Below are 17,679 nucleotides of genomic sequence, written 5' to 3' on the forward strand. Positions count from 1 at the left end.
ATAACACGAACCCCAGTAATTATAAACCGGCTGTCCTTACTAGTTGTATATATGCAAAATCTAGAACATATGATTAATTCTAGACTAGTTTGATATCTTGAATCTCAAGGCCTAATTACGACATTTCAAAACGGTTTTCGCTAGCAGCGCAGCACAACTGATCATCTTGTTTAACTGGACAATTTTATTCATGATGCATTTGTTAAAAAGAGTATTTTGTGTCTGTCTTTTTTTGATTTGGAAATAGCTTATGATACCACATGGAAATATGAAATTATGAATGACCACGACAACTTAGGTTTAAAAGGTCGTCTTCCAACATTTTTTTTTTTCTGATCGCAAATTTAGAGTACGTGTTGGTTCTACCCTTTCTGACTCTTTTGAGCAAGAACAGGGCATTCCGCAAGGCTCTATCTGTTACAATAATATTGTGAAATATTTATGACCAGGGACATATTGTTCCTTATATGTCGATGACTTTTAGCTCACCTGCGAATAAAGTGCTCAATGTGAGCTATTGTGACCGGTCATTGTCCGGTGTCCGTCGTCGTCTGTCATGCGAACACAGTAGTATAGTAATTGTTTGTGCGAGCGTTCGACCCCACTTGACCTTTTGACCCTTGGTCCGGACTGACCAATGTCGGACAATTTAAAACCTATGGGTTTTAAACAGACTAAAAAGTTTTAAACATATATAATATAAGATGAGTTTACAAAATAAAATATATTGTTTGAAAGAAAGAAAATTTACAGATAATGTAAATCCTCACTATGTTACAACAAAAAACAGGAGGTTAATGATAAAAGCAAAATGTAAATCTTGCGGAAAAACGAAATCAAAATTTGTTAAAAGTACTATCAAAGCAGGTAATTTAGATATTCACAAAGCAATGTTACCTTTATTACCTAAGAAAGGTTTAACACTTCCAGGATATAACTATTGTGGACCAGGAAATCCTTTAGATAACGGACCTCCTGTCAACGAACTGGATGCAGTATGTATGGACCATGATTTTTGCTATGACAGTGATGTAAAAAAGAGTACATGTGATAAGCAAATGCTTTCCAATTTAAATAAAACTAAATCAAAAACATTTGGAGAAAAGATTGCAAAACATTTAGTTGTAAAACCAACCATCAAAACGAAATACACACTTGGTCTCGGACAAAAACAAAAATCAAAAAACGGGAAAAGGGGGTAGAGTATACCCCCAGAATCACTGTACCAAGCTACCGCTGGAGCGATGAATTAGCAGAAGAATTACACAAACCAATTAAAAGAAAATTTAGGAAACGAAGAGTGATAGTTAATGATATTGATGATACTTGGTCAGCTGATTTAGTTGACATGCAAGCTTTTTCAAAATATAATAAAGGAGTAAAATACTTGTTAACCGTTATTGATATATTTAGTAAATATGCTTGGGTTATTCCATTAAAGAATAAAACTGGAGAATCTGTTACTGAAGCATTTGAAAAAATAATTTTAGAAGGACGATTACCAGTAAATTTATGGGTAGATGAAGGAAAAGAATTTTATAATAAAAAGTTTGAATCATTTTTGAATAAAAATAAGATTAATATGTATCATACATTTAATGAAGGAAAGGCTGTAGTAATAGAAAGATTTAATAGAAGTTTAAAAAGAATAATGTGGAAATATTTTACAGCAAATAATACTTATACTTATTTAGATAATTTGCAGGATATGGTTGATAAATATAACAAAACAAAACATTCTAGTATAAAAATGACACCAACCGAAGCTAGTAAAAACTTAAATAAAGGTACTGTTTACTTTAATTTATATGGTGATTTAAAGATACCAAAGAGTAAAGCAAAATTTAAAATTGGTGATCGAGTTCGCTTAAGTAAACTTAAAAGACATTTCGAAAAAGGATATACACCAAACTGGACAGAGGAAATATTTATAATTTATAAAATTAATAATACAAATCCCAGAACATACACTATTAAAGATTTAAATGATGAAATAATTCAAGGTTCATTTTATGAACAAGAACTTTTACCTACTACACAAGAAGTTTTTAGAATAGAAAAAGTTATTAGACGAGACTATAAGAAAAAACAAGCTTTAGTAAAATGGAAAGGTTACAATGAAAAATTTAATAGTTGGGTTCCGTTTAGCGATCTTGAACAAATTTAATTTAGAAAATAAAAAGTTTAATTATATAAATGAGTAATAAAAATCTTATTTCTAATAATAATGGAATAGAAACAATAGATCAATTAATTATTCACTTAACTAAACTAGCTGCTGCTTACAGAAAAAGTTATAAATTTTGTGGGAGAGTAAGTACCGGATTATATATTACAGCAGGTGTCTTTGGTTGTTCAGCTGCATTAGTACTTGTTCCAGCTATTCCTGTATTTGTAGCAGTTGCTGGTGCTGTTCCATCAGTAATTACCATATTTACTAACAGACTAAAACTTGACGACAAGAAATTTATTTTAAAAACACATCATCACAAAATAAAACAACTTATAACAAAAGCACGGATTGGAAAAGTAAATAAAGAAGATCCAAATAAAGTTATTCAGGATATTTTTACAATACTATTAGAAATGCAGAAAGAAAAAAATTATTCAACACCTCTTGAAATGCACATGAAGGAATTTAAACTTAACGGATTAAAAGTAAAAAAGAAGAAGAGTTGTATTAACTTTAATTAAAGATTTTTTCTATAAGTATTTATATAAATGAGAAAAATTATATCAGTTGAAGGTAATATTGCATCAGGAAAAAGTACGTTTTTAGATATTATTAAAGAATATAATCCTAATTTTAATATAATTCCAGAACCAATTCACGAATGGCAAAATGTTATGGATCCACGTGCAACCGAAGGTTCCAGCTTCGCAAGTTATAATTCATATAACCTTTTTGAACTTGCTGCTCAAGAACCTTCCAAATATTTATTTCCTTTTCAGCTAACAACTTTAAACAGTCATATAAAAATGTTATCTTCTGCTAAACAGTTTGATGGTGTTTCTGTCCTTGAACGTTGTTATTTAACTAACAGTAACGTTTTTACAAAACAACATCACGACAATGGTGTTATAAATGACCCCGAGTGGGCAGTATACAATCTTTTCTTAACTGATCATATTATAAAACCATACGGAAAAAATCCAATTGATGGATTTGTTTATGTTAAAACCGACCCAGAAATATGTTTTAAAAGACTTCAAAAAAGAAACAGAACGGAAGAAAACAAAGTTGGTTTAGATTATTTAGAAAAACTACACAAATTACACGAAGAATGGTTAAACAGAATGTTTCAAGAAGGTATTAAAATTTTAACAGTTGATAACAATTTAGAAAAAATGACTTTAAAATCTTATTCAAAAGATATAGATAATATAAACAAATTTCTCAAATCAATATAATTTCATTAGGTGTGTTTTTAAAGATTTTTTTCTATAAGTATATTATATATAGATGGTTAATAGAAAGGTAGATAGAATGATTATGCCAAAATTATCTAGCACTTTAGGAGAAATAATGAATCCAGATAAAAATTCATATAAGAAAGTTCTTAAAAGAAGAAATGTTATTAAATCAAAACTTGATCAAATAGTTAGCGATGAATATAAAAATCATGTCATTGATAAATTACAAAATGTTATAGATCCTTATCTTTTAAAAAATAATTTATTTGAATGGAACTGTGGTTGTCTATTAACTGAAGAAGAAAATGTTGAAAGATTATGTGATTGTCCCAGACCAAATAATATTCGAAACAATCCTAAAAAAGTTATTGTAACCGACTGTGATACTAATGAAGAAAAAACATATAAAAGCAATTATGCAGCGTCTAAAGACCTTGGTATTAATTCTGGGTTAATAACAATGTGCTGCAAAGGAGAAAACCGAGTAAAATGTGGAATATCAAAAACTAATGGAAAAAGATATAAATTTAAATATTTTATTTCTTCTTAAAGATAATTTAAAACTTTATTTATTTTATTAATTTTTTAATTATTTTTTTAATCCTTTTTTGCTTAACGAATTTTATTTTCTAAATATAATATATAGATGGAAATCGAGAGATCTACAAAACAATTTTATAAGAAATTTGAAATTAAAATTACATATAGACAAGATCCAAAAAATCAATTATATTTAACTATAAACGACTCTTATGAAATACTTAAATCTGAACTTAAAACTTTAAAAGGTATAAAAATAAACGTTGTTTTAAAATAACTTTTGCAAAAATGGATAAAACTGATACAATATATAAATCAGCTTATTTTCAATCAAAGGCTTTAGAAATTATTAACACAAACGAAATAAAAAAACTTTACATCAAGCTTTTGATGAAATAATAAATAGAATTGGTAATTGGATTTCTGAAGGAAGTGGCTGGAGAATAGAGTCAGTTGATGCTCATTATATAAATAGATATAAGTATAGTCCATTGGCTGCTTCAAGTTATTTAGAATTACCAAAACCATTACAAAATTCAATGAAAGGATTAATAAATATAAAGAATGATGATAACGAATGTTTTAGATGGTGTCATTTAGCTTACAAATTTCCTGTTGAAAAAGACCCCCAAAAAATTTCAAAATATAAAAAACATATAAACGATCTTGATTATACTGGAATTAAATTTCCTGTTACATTAAATCAAATACCTAAAATAGAAGTTTTAAATGAAATATCATTTAATATATTTGGATATGAAGAAAATAGTATTTATCCATTGTACATATCAAAATATCAATACGAAGAACACTGTGACATGTTGCTAATTATTAATGATAAAATAAATGATAAAATAACTGATGATGACTGTAAGCCCTCAAGAACTGTAGTCCAACATTATGTTTGGATAAAAGACTTTAATAGATTAATGAATAACAAAACAAAAAATACAAATAAGAAACATTTTTGTAGATCTTGTCTGCAACACTTTACTCAAGAAAGAATATTAAATGAACATATTCCAAATTGTTTAGCTATTAATGGTACCCAAGGTGTAAAAATGCCAAAAGAGGGAAGTAAAGTACAATTTAAAAATTATCATAAAGGTTTAGCAGTACCTTTTGTAATTTATGCTGATTTTGAATCAATAACTAAAAAAGTTTTAACTGCTTTACCATCAACTGAATCTTCATTTACTGAACCGTATCAAAATCATATAGATTGTGGTTACGGCTATAAAGTTGTTTGTTGTTATGACGATAAATATACTAAACCAACCCAGATTTATAGAGGCCCTAATGCAGTTTATAAGTTTATTGAAAAAATGCTTGAGGAAGAGGAATATTGTAAAGACATATTTAAAGAACATTTTAACAAAGATTTGAGAATGTCTAAAAAAGATGAAAGTGAATTTAAAAAACAAAAGTTTTGTCATATCTGTGAAAAAGAATATATAGAAGGTGAAGTGCCAGTACGTGATCATTGTCATATAACAGGAAAATTCAGAGGAAGTGCTCACTCAGAATGTAATATTAATTTTAAACTAACACATAAAATTCCTGTTATTTTTCATAATTTAAGAGGTTATGACGGTCATTTTATTATGCAACAAATAGGGAAATTTAAAAAAGAAATTAATGTTATTCCTAACAATATGGAAAGATATATGGCATTTATGATTTCTGACTTGGTCTTTATTGATTCATTCCAATTTATGTCTCAATCATTGGATAACTTAGTAAAAAATATTCCAGAATTTAAATACACATCAACTGAATTTGATTGTGAAAATGTTGAATTATTAAAGACAAAAGGTGTTTATCCATATGATTACATGGATTCATTTAAAAAATTTAAAGAAACAAAATTACCTTCTAAAGAAGATTTTTATTCAATTTTAAATGAAACACATATATCTGACAACGAATATGAACATGCTAAAAATGTTTGGAATAAATTTAAAATTAAAACAATGGGAGAATATCATGATCTATATTTAAAAACTGACGTATTACTTTTAGCTGATGTATTTGAAAATTTTAGAAAACTATGTTTAGAGTACTACAAATTAGATCCTTGTCATTATTTTAGTAGTCCTGGTTTAGCTTGGGATGCAATGTTAAAAATGACTGGAATTAAGTTAGATTTAATAACTGATATTGATATGTATCTTTTTTTTTGAAAAGGGACTGAGAGGAGGAATAAGTTATATTTCAAACAGATATAGTAAAGCAAACAATAAATATATGAAAGATTATAATTCAAAAGAAGAAAGCAAATACATTATGTACCTTGACGCCAATAACCTTTACGGTTGGGCTATGTGTCAACCTTTACCCTCTGGAAACTTTAAATTTATATCCGAAAAACAATTTAAGAAATTAATTGCAAAAGGTAAAACTAACTTTATAGTTGAATGTGATCTTGAATATCCAAAAGAATTACATAAAACCCACAACGATTATCCTTTAGCTCCTGAAAAAATTAAAATACCAGATCAATGGCTTTCTGATTATAGTAAAAATATTAAAACAGAATTTGAAATAGGAAAAAGTAATGTAAAAAAATTAGTTCCAACTTTAATGAAAAAACAAAATTATGTAGTTCATTATAAAAATCTTGAACAATATACACAATTAGGGCTAAAAGTAACAAAAATACACAAAATATTAACTTTTAATGAAAGTCCTTGGTTAAAAAAGTATATTGATTTTAATACTCAAAAAAGATCTAAAGCAAAAAATTCATTTGAAAAGGACTTTTTTAAGTTAATGAACAATTCTGTATTCGGTAAGACGATGGAGAATTTACGCAAGAGGGTTAATATTAAATTAACTCATGATGAAAATATTTTATTAAAATACATAGCCAAACCTTCATTTGTTAGTTCAACGATGTTTAACAAGAATTTGTTTGGTATTCATAGAATAAAAGAAAGTTTGTTATTAAACAGACCTTGTTATGTTGGAATGTGCATTCTAGATTTATCAAAATATTTAATGTATGATTTTCATTATAATTATATTAAGGAAAAGTACGAGGGTAATTGTAAATTATTGTTTACTGACACTGATTCATTATGTTATGAAATAAAAACCAAAGATGCATATGAGGATTTTTATAAGGACAAAGATTTATTTGATAATAGTGATTACGATAGTAATTCAAAATTTTATTTTGATAATAATAAAAAAGTAATTGGAAAATTTAAAGATGAAGCTGCCGGCATTCCCATTGTTGAATTTGTCGGATTAAGAAGTAAAATGTATTCATATTTATTAGAAAACGAAGTTAATGTTAAAAAATGTAAAGGAATTAAAAAACTTGTTGTTAAGAAAACAATAGTTCATAAAAATTATAAAGATACTTTGTTTAATTCAACCCAAAGTAATCACACCTTTAAAGTTATTCGTTCTGATAAACACAATCTTTCCAGTTATGTTATAAATAAAACATCTTTATCATGTTATGACGATAAAAGATATATTCTTGATAATGGTATTGATACATTAGCTTATTCTTAAATTAAAACTTAAATTATAGAACCATAAATTGTTAACTGAATATTCATAACGTTTAAAGAATTAATATAAAAAGCATCATCAATTTTAAATTCATTTGCATAATTAATAGAAATAGATTCATTTTTTCTATTATTTTTTACATGATAACTTTGAAGAATTACACTTTCTTTATTTTTTATTTGTAATTTAGCTTCTCCTTTATCTAATTTAATTGCATCAACAAGAATAATTAAGATGCAATTTTGTTTAATTGCCACAATATTACCACCCTGAACTAAACCAGGACTAGCATTTACAGTTTTCCATTGAAATAATCCACCATCGGTATCTTGGGTATAACTTGTTAAAAACAATGGAGGTTTTTTTATTAATTGCCTTTCTATTTGTTTTTCTATTTTATTTACTTTTTCATTTATATTATTGAATATTCCCATTATATTAATTATTCCAGTTAAATAAATGTCCTTTTTTATTAAAATAATTTATAATATGTCTGTAAATCTTCCGAAGGGAAGTATAGTACAAATCTGTGTTGAAATTTTACTCTTTATTTCGAATTTTCGGACCATATTCTTGAAAAAGGACAAGTGTCCGAAAATTCGAAATAAAGAGTATAATTTATAATAGTTTGTTCATTTACTCTTTGATTATGAATTTTTAGTATTTTATACAATAAATCATACAACGGTACTTTGTCTTGTAACATTTTAATGAAAAATAAACAATAATATCCGCAAAGCATACTTGTTTTGTCTTGATATTGAACATTGTTGTATTTTACATTTGGTATATACTTAATTACTTCTTTCGGCGGAGGAAGTCCAAATGGATCGAAATACATATTATTTAAGTAACAAACCCAATGTGTTCCAGGACCAACAGAGTCGTCTAAATTTATAATTCCACACTCGTCCTTTACTTTTAATTTTAATAAATTATTTCTACTAAACACACCCCTAAAGTTTTTAATTTTCAATTGTTTTACCCATTGTTCAATTTCAAAGTTAGATATTGGTTTGTTTATAAATTTTATTTTTTTTTTACTATAGGAATTCGTCTGTAAGGTCTCCGTTGTGAATCAATCTGTAGTCCTTTTCCACTTAACAAAGATGTAATCAAAGGTATTCCTAGAATAGCAGCCAACATACCTAAAAACCAACCGTCTTGTTTTTGTTTTTGTGTTAATTTAATTACTCCAGATCCTACTAATTGCTTTCTTTGATTAGGTGTAAGATATGGTGATATCATATTTCTCTTATCATTAGCTACTGAAATCATACCATTTCCAAATATTTTACTAACACCAGTACTGGCTAGCCCAGACAAAGCACCAATGCCTAGAGGGGCTAATATTTTTGGAGCTATTTTTGCTGCCATTGGAAGAATTGTTTTTCCTAACAAACCAGCTAAAGCTCCTAAAAATCCACCATTTTGACCTTGACTGGACATTTGTTTCTTTGAAATTGTAATTTCTAATCCCTTCTTATTTGCAACAGCTTTTTTAATTTGATTAATTTGTGTTTTTGTTAAAAGTAAAGGGAAGTTTCCATGTAATTGTTCATGTTTATCTAAAAGTATGTGGAATTTTATTATTATAAGCTTGTGCTAAATTTTTCTTTTGTCCATCTGTTAGGTTAACTTTATATTCAATATAATTTGATGTCATTATATATAATTTATATTTATTTTATTTAAACAATAACAAGTTCATTTCCAATAGTATTTATTTCAACTGTTTCTTCATACAATACAATTGCGTAAACACGAATATTAGCTGCCGGTGGAATATTTAATTTAGCTGTTAATGTTATATGCTTAGGATCTTCTGTTATTACTTCCTTTTTATATTCCAAGTTAAAATGAACAAATCCAAATAAACTAAAAAAGTTTGATCTATTTAGCAGACTTCCAGTAGTCTTATTATTTTGTTTATAATAATAATTAATTACATCATCATATATTCTTGATATACTTGTGTATTCTGTTTCTGGATAAAAAACACCATTACCAACTTCAAGACGACAAGAGCTCAAAGTGCAATTTTCATTTGCTGCATTAACTTTAAATGTATCTAATAAATGCGGGTTATGTTGTTGTGAATTACTTTTGTCAGGTCGTTGTAAATAAACAAATACATGTTGTGGTTTTGTTATACCAGCTGTTATTCTAAAGGTTATATTATTTTGTTGTGTATCAGTTGATTGTGTCACCATTTCCCTAAGGTATGACCATCTTGCTTTTGTAAATCTTTCAGAAATTAGATTAAGTCCAAATTCATTGAAAATTAAACGTGGAACCCACAAAATTAATTTAGTTACAATTACTCTACCAGCATCAGCAGCATTAGCTCTAAAAATTAATTCATCATCATCTGTCAGCTGTAGTGTTATTTGAATTTGACTTGGAGGTATAATATTAGTTTCTAAACCCTGAAAAAATGAATAATTATTTAATGGAATTTTAGCATTTACCTCATTACCACCTTGGATTAATAACTTCCTAGTAGCAAAACCTTTATTATATCCGGCTTGGTCATCCCTACTTTCAGCAACAGCAGTAGTATCTAAAGAGATAAATTCATTTGTTCCAGTTGATTCTGCATAATCATTAGATAGTTCAACTAAATCCTTTACATTTATTACTTTGTATAAATTATTACAATCATAAACAATTTTTCCATTTTGTTTAACCACTAATTGATCAATTAATGAAGCTGCATTATTAATTAAAGCAATTTGATCTCCATCAGCATAATTATTACCATTAGCAAGCTTATTTACTTTAAAACTTACTTCAAAATAACCATTAAACCAATCAAAATATGAACTTCTATCATTAATTGTAAAGTGATAACCGTTTTTTTGTTGCTTAACATTATTTCCCAAGACAGATATTAAAGCTGTATCTAATTGAATAGGAGTTAATTCATATCTTTCACAATATTGTTTTGTTCTAAACATGTATATATTATATATTATTTTATTTTTTATAAATTAATCTGTTAATACGTTTTTGTCGAGCTGAAGTTCCAGATCCTGACAATATTCTATTTATTCTCATATGAATATCCTCCTCCTTATTATTTTTACTGTTATTCTTTTCTTGTAATTCCTTAGCAATTAAATTACCAACTGCCGGAGCAGGTTTCTTTTTAAATTTTTCAACAATTTTATCAGCAGCTAAATTTCCATCTTCCGTTCCAACCTTTTTTGTTCCACTTTCAAGTGCTGCTTTTCCTGCTGTTTCCAAAGCTTTTTTTCCAGCTGTGCTAATTGAAGATGCAACTCCGCTTGAAAACAATTTCGTTAAAGTGTCAACGATACCTGTACCGTGTATGATTTCTTTTCCCGTGTGAGCATCAACACAAATAAATATTCCTTTATTTTTGTCATAAACTTTTTTGTACATTATATAAAACTAAAATTTATAATTTCATATTTCTTTTAAAATTAGTGTAAAACTTGTTTCAACCTCATTAAAATTAATTATTCTACCAAATACATCTGTAATATATATTCTAATTGAATTTATAATATATTTATTAATTTCAGAATATCCAACTCTTTGTGGTTCTTTTGTAAATGGATAAGCTCTTGTTAAATCTGCAGTACTTAAAGCATAAATAATATCACTGAAATTACCATCAACAAGTGAATTATCAATAAGATCACAATGAATGTAAATTGTATCCACAGAGTTAGTTATATTTGGTGTTGTAGTTCCCCATTCAGTATTGTTTAATTTTTTTTTCTCAAATCCAAGCAATGTATGAAAATTTGATATTTCCAAATCCAACTTAAAATTATCTGTAATTGAAATCAAAATCTTAAAACTACTTAAATCAAATTCCAAACTTATTGGAGCAATTTCTGATTTATCAAATTCATAATCACCATTACTTATTAATGTTTCCCTAATATAATTATTAATATCTGTGTAACTGTAAGAACCATTTGTAAATATGATATCTTTCCAATCCTTACCATTATTATAACGAATTCTTTTATTGTCATATTCATCACTAATATTATGCCAAGAATAGGTCATAGTGTTAATACTATCCAAACCAACAACATAAGTTTTATTTTTATCTAAAATTAAAGAACGACTAAATCTGATTGTAAAATCACTCGGAGTATTTTTATTATCTTTAACTGTTTCAGAACTTAATACTATTTTTTGTTCCATTTATATAATTATTAAACATATCTTTTTAATAAAAGTGTAAATTCAAGAAAAATATTTTTTATATAACATTTCATGTTGTTCTGGTAAGAGTGAATTCATTTTTAATAGTTCATCAATTATTCTAATACCTTCAATTTTTAGTTCTTCATTATTATTTCCAGCATCAATTGAACCACAAATTAACTCCAAGTCATTAACCAATTCTTTTGGATTACACGGACAAACGTCATAACCTTGTCCCCTAATTACTTTTTTAAATTTCATAGATCTTTTATTGATAGGTAATCCTGACTTTTCTGTTAATTCTTTAAATATTTTTCTAGAATGAATTGAATGTTTTTTATTATTGTTATATCTTTTATTAATCAAATCAATCAAATCATTATCTACTTTAGTGTTTATTACTTCTTTTCCAGTTATTTGATCCTTAGCAACCAATTTGTTTTGACCATAAAGTTTATTACGATCAATAATTAAATTTCCATATTGACCATTTGGTGAAACTTTATATGGGTTATGATATCTTATTCCTTTTCCCATATATTTTCCAGATTTTAGAATATTTCTAATAGTTTCTCTATATTTTTTTAAATTATTCGACTCAGCTATAATTGCTTCCTTTTGCTTTAGATCAAGATCTGTTTTGTTTTTCTTTCTAGTTATTGCACCAGATTTATTACCCAATTGTTTAATATCCTTTGATGTCTTTTCTATGATATTTTCTACTTCTTCCCCAGTCATTTTTTTATCAGGATTTTTAGATTCAGTGTGAAAAAATTCAAACACTTCTTGTGGTGTATTATATTTTTCACCTAAAAGTTCTAAATCAATGTCTTTATTAAAATCAACTGTAAATTCTTTTGGTCTTGCTCCCAATTCTTCTGATTTTTCAGTTGTATCTTTAGTTGTATCTTTAGTTGTATCATCAGTTGTTTCAGTTATTCCCATCTTTTTTCTTCCATAATCTTCTAATCTCTTAAGTTCATCTTGAGGAACCCATCCAGCAGGTTCATCTCCCCAATCTATCGATGAAGCCGATTTTAAAGCTTGTTCTTTTCTTATTTTATTTTCATAATCTGCCAATATTTTTTCAAGATTTTTAACATGTTCAGAGGAGTCCGGTAATGGTGGTAGCGGTTCTTGGAATAGCTGTGGTGAACCTTGATATGTTTGTATGTCTTTCATTTCATCACCTAGTAACGCTAATTGTTGTTTTATTCCAGGTAATGCTTTTAACTGACTTGATAATTGTTCTTTTTGACTTTCTATTCCTTCAGTAATTGGCTTATAAATTTCAGTGTACATATCCCGATTTGTAGCTTTTCTTATTTTTTCTCTCATTATTTCTTCTCTAAGATCTCTCATCTTTTGCCCGACTAATTTTTTTCTTATTCTTATTTCATTAAGTTTTGATTGCATTTATATAATAATGTAAGATAATGTAAAATAATGTAAAATAATGTAAGATAATGTAAAATAATATAAAATAATGTATTATTATATATAAATGGAAATTCCAAATTATGATACAAAAAGTGATAAATCCAATAACTTTAAACAACGTTATCCTTTTATGCCAGATTCATGTTTTAGAATGTTAATATGTGGATCTTCTGGATCTGGAAAAACAAATACATTAATGCATATACTTCGAAAACCTCTTATATATTATGATAAATTATACTTGTATGCTAAAAACTTAGAACAATCTAAATATCAAGATTTAATTAATCAATTAAGTCAAATTGCAAAAAAGATTAAATTAGATCCAAATGAAATACTTGAATATTCAGCTGATCCCAACCAAATTGAACCTTGTGAGAATCTTGAATCAGAAAAACAAAAAGTAGTAATATTTGATGATTTTGTATGTGAAGATAAAAAAGTTCAAAATGAAATAACAAAATACTTTATTCAAGGACGTCACAAAAACTGTTGTGTTATTTATTTAAGTCAGTCTTACTATAAAACACCAAAAGATATTCGAATTAACTGTTCACATTATATTTTATTTGAAAGTCCAGGTAAAATGGAAAATGATAGGATTTGTAATGAACAAAATATAGATCGTGATTCTTTTGCTAATGCAACAAATCAAAAATATGATTTCTTATATATTGACAAACCAAGGAAGTTTTTAAGAAAAAACTTTACTGGTAATATATAATGGGAGTTTTTAATGATGTAAAACAAATAAGTGAACCTGACAGTATAAGTAAAGTTAAATTTGATATTGATTTAAGTGATTATGCTACTAAAAAACAATACAAAAAGCTTAGAAATGACATGGAATCATATCTTCACAGAAATAAGGAACTTGATAACACAATGAACAGAGCATTAGATATGGGAGGTAATAAAATAATCAACCTAGGAAATCCAGATAAATCCACCGATGTAGTTTCAAGACGATTTATGTTTAAAAAAGTTCAAAGTGTAATAGATGACTATAATCTTGAAGATATCAAATCTATAAAACAGACATTAGAAGAAGAAGTAAAGAATATTGAAGAATTAACAAAAGATTTTAAAAAGAATTCATTATTAATAGTTGAATTACAAGGTAAAATTGAAGAAGAAATGAAAGCTATGGTTGATTCTATTAAAGAACTTGAAGAGAAATCTGATTTGACAGATGACAACATAAAAGAAGTATTTCGAGTTAATTTAAACATTTTATTCACCCAAATTCAAGAATTAAAAGATAGTATGATTAAACATGAAGAACTAAAAGACAAGATTATTGAAGCTGAGAAAAAGTTACAAAATATGTATCAGTTAGAAATCAGAACAGAAATAAATAAACTAAATACTGAAACTAAAAATAAGCATAAAGATTTATTAGAATTTATTTCAAATAAACTTGCAGAATATAAATCTGAACTGGAAAAGGCAGCTTCACAAAGAGGTGATGATCATGATACAGCATTAGAGGATTTTAAAAAAGAGCTCAATTCTAAAATAGATGACTTTAAAAAACAAATTCGAAATTGGATTAGTATTGTTGACAACCGTCATAATTTAAAGTATGCAGACTTAAGTAATATTACAAAAAAATTACAAGAAGATATTAATGAATTTAATGCTAAAGTTGAAGAACATAAAAATGAACTGGACTTTGTAGTTGAAAAATCAGTTAAACAAGGAGAGTTAATTACTGCTAATACTGAAGCAATTAAGATAATTAATGATCAAATTAAAAAAATAATAAATGATTTAGACTCTGTAGTTAAAATATCAGATAAACAAGGAGAATCAATCACTGCTAATACCCAAGTAATTACTGCTAATACTAAAGCAATAATCGCTAATGTCGAAGAAATTACCAATAAAGCTGAAGAAATTACAAAAGTAAAAAATGTTTTCTTAAAACAAGAAACACAATTAGCTAGAACAAAAGGCGTTGTTGACAATTTATCTGCTTCTGAAGTTGCCGCAACAAAACGACTTGATGATTTAGCTGAAATAATTCTTAAACTTAAAAAGAAAGACAAAAAAATAAAAGAAGAATTGGAAAAAGAAATAGAAAAAGTGAGACATGAAGTGTTTCTCTTTGAATACTATAATAACACTCTTTATGATTACGTAAAACTGAAAAAGTATTTTAACCGTGATGGTGCCTGGATATATTCAACATATGAAAATATGACCGGTCTGAACTATTTAAATGCATTTAAATTAAAACTTGGAATTATTGTAGATTATAAAGATTTTATAAACACAAACCAAGAATATAAATTATTTGCACAAGATGTGGTTTTGAGTGGTGTGTTTAAAGTTAAAAAATCCGGAATGTATATAATAGATATTAAGATTTTATTAACGGGGACCAGGCCCCTAGGTGAACCAAATAAACCGATTAAAAGCCCAATATCACATTTTATATTTAGGTGGTGGAATGTTGAATATCATACAATTCTTCGTCTATATGATGTATTTGATAATGTAAATATAACAGCTGAGGACTTTGACACTGATCAGTTAATATCTATGTATAAGAAAAAAATTAAAATTTATCTAAAACAAGGGACAGTGATTGACATTCATCCTTATGACGATTCAGCATCTACAGAAGTAACATTTTCGCTTTTGGCGGATAGTTACATCAAATTCTATATATCGGATGAACCAAAGGACAGTGATTGATATATATACCTGGGGTTAAGTATAATAACAATATCAAGACAAAACAAACACATTTTGTGGTTATTATTGTTTATTTTTCATTAAAATGTTACAAAATGGTATAAACATTTCTGATTTATTGTATAAAACACTGAGAGTAAACAATGTAAAACATAATGAACAAACAATTATAAATTATTTTAATAAAAAGGGTTAAAATGTATCAAAAACATAATATTCTTTACTACTATCAAAAATGCACCTATAAACGTTATATTCCATACTACTCCCAAAAGCGTATATTCAATCATGCATATGCCTATGGCATACTCAAACGGTTGAGTGATTTCAACAACATCAAAATATCATAACATTAAGCCATGCGTATGATTATGGTATAATTCTATGGTTGAGTAATTCTCACAACATGAAAGTATTATGATATTCAATCATGCGTATGATTATGGTATAATTCTATGGTTGAGTAATTCTCACAACATGAAAGTATTATGATATTCAACCATGCTATGGTTAACATTCTTTTCTTGAAGTCTTCCGATGATATATTTTGTGTTAAACGTTCGTTGTCTTTATAAAGTCTTGGATTTTTCACGTTGTAATTCGTCTGGCTAATAATATCTTTGTAGAATTCTTGAATACCTATAAAATAAACAAAATAACATTAAAAAACCCATATCAACATACTTATTCTACAACGTATAAATAGTAAATAGTAAAAAACTGGTAAAGAGTTAAACATATAATTATTTTCTTAAGCTTGTTAAAAACCACCTCGGTAGCCTAGTGGTGAGCGTCCGCTTCAAGTGCGGGAGGTCGTGGGTTCAATCCCCGGCCGAGTCATACCAAAGACGTTAAAAATGGCACAAGCAGCTTCCTCACTTGACGCTCAGCATTATGGGGATAGTGCTGGGACTGGTGGGGTATCATGCCACGTGTCTACGGCGTGATATTCCAGTGAGGCAGCAAAATAAAGTTGGGCATTGTGCTCACTGTTACAAGCAGACATCGTCGTTTATATGACTGGAAAATTATTGAAAAAGACGTTAAACCCGAACACACACATAAGCTTGTTAACAAATAAAAAAATAATAAAATAAAACTTACATTTCAGTTGTTTAAATTCCACTTTTTTCGTTAAAATACTTAAAACAGTAAAGAATGTTATGTGTATTGATAAAACTAGTCGTAACCGGCTGATGCAATATTGCGAAATACTATAATGGAAACCCAATATCTGTTTACACTGTAAAGTCAATATCAGCTTTAAACTGGAGGCTAAAACTATTTTGTAAATTGTTTTTCGGTCCGGGTATAACGTTTTTATTAAGGCTTTTTTAAGATATTTTGAAAGTTAAATATGTATTTTCTCAGTACTTTATGGAAGTTAAAAGCTCCCAGGGACTTACGTTCATCAAACCGAAGGTTTTCACAATGAGTTGTCAAAACCTGTGGATTTTAAATTGTCCGGTATTGGTCAGTCCTGACCAAGGGTCAAAAGGTCAAGTGGGGTCGAACGCTCGCACAAACAATTACTATACTACTGAACACAACATTTGCATTTGCATTATTAACACTAGAAGCCACAGTTGTGACCCAATCCTTTTGAAACTTGGTCAGAGTATTTGTCTTGATAATCTGTAGGTCAAGTTTAAAATTGGGTTATGCGGGGCCAAAAACTAGGTCAGTATGCTAGATCAAAGGAAAATTTTGTTTACACTCTAGAGTACACAGTTTAAGTTTGAAACTCAGGAGCCGTCATTGATATCATGAAACCAGTTCCTTGTTTACATAAAAACACTTTTCTTTCCTATCCAGACAAATTATGATTATAAATGTAAATATATAGACATAACTGTCTTCCTGTTC

General features: G+C 27.5%; 1 long non-coding RNA gene across 1 annotated transcript; it reads right to left on the reverse strand.

Moving 5' to 3' along the window:
• Nucleotides 1-15,865: 15,865 nt before the first annotated feature.
• LOC123536622 (uncharacterized) lies at nucleotides 15,866-17,286 on the reverse strand. The gene is made up of 2 exons (XR_006683375.2): nucleotides 16,918-17,286; nucleotides 15,866-16,452 (listed from the first exon to the last, which is right to left on the reverse strand). It is a non-coding gene; the product is annotated as an uncharacterized LOC123536622 (long non-coding RNA).
• Nucleotides 17,287-17,679: the final 393 nt, after the last annotated feature.

The sequence above is a fragment of the Mercenaria mercenaria genome, chromosome 7, assembly GCF_021730395.1.
Source record: "Mercenaria mercenaria strain notata chromosome 7, MADL_Memer_1, whole genome shotgun sequence".
NCBI classification, from domain to species: domain Eukaryota; kingdom Metazoa; phylum Mollusca; class Bivalvia; order Venerida; family Veneridae; genus Mercenaria; species Mercenaria mercenaria.